Source organism: Tupaia chinensis, unplaced genomic scaffold (genome assembly GCF_000334495.1).
Source record: "Tupaia chinensis unplaced genomic scaffold, TupChi_1.0 Scaffold000395_1, whole genome shotgun sequence".
In the NCBI taxonomy this organism is placed as follows: Eukaryota; Metazoa; Chordata; class Mammalia; order Scandentia; family Tupaiidae; genus Tupaia; species Tupaia belangeri.
The window spans coordinates 122332-122688 of record NW_006159897.1 but is presented as its reverse complement, the minus strand read 5'-3'; positions in this window follow the sequence as shown (position 1 = coordinate 122688).

The following is a 357-nucleotide window of genomic DNA, read 5'->3' as shown; positions in this document are numbered from 1 at the left end:
TTCCTCTCCATCAGCAGAAGAATAGATTCAGCATCCTCATTTTCTTCTCAGGAAGACCTTTGGTGATGCTTGAAAGGATATTGTTGATGTAGTCAATATTAATTTGAGCTAATTGGATTGCTAATCATGAAGCCAAAGCTATAGCTTTAGAGAGGCTTTTACTATGAGAGGTATTAATTTTTATAATAAGATGGAGTATGTGGTTGCGTGGGCTTCCTTGAACAAAAAACACCAGAATGACATAAATAGTGAGAAAGCCATTTTATCCCCTTTGTGGTATTTTTACCCCCAGAGGAACTGAAAATGGAGAATATGACTAATAAGTTATTGCAGTTTGAGTCTTGGATTCTGTGCCAT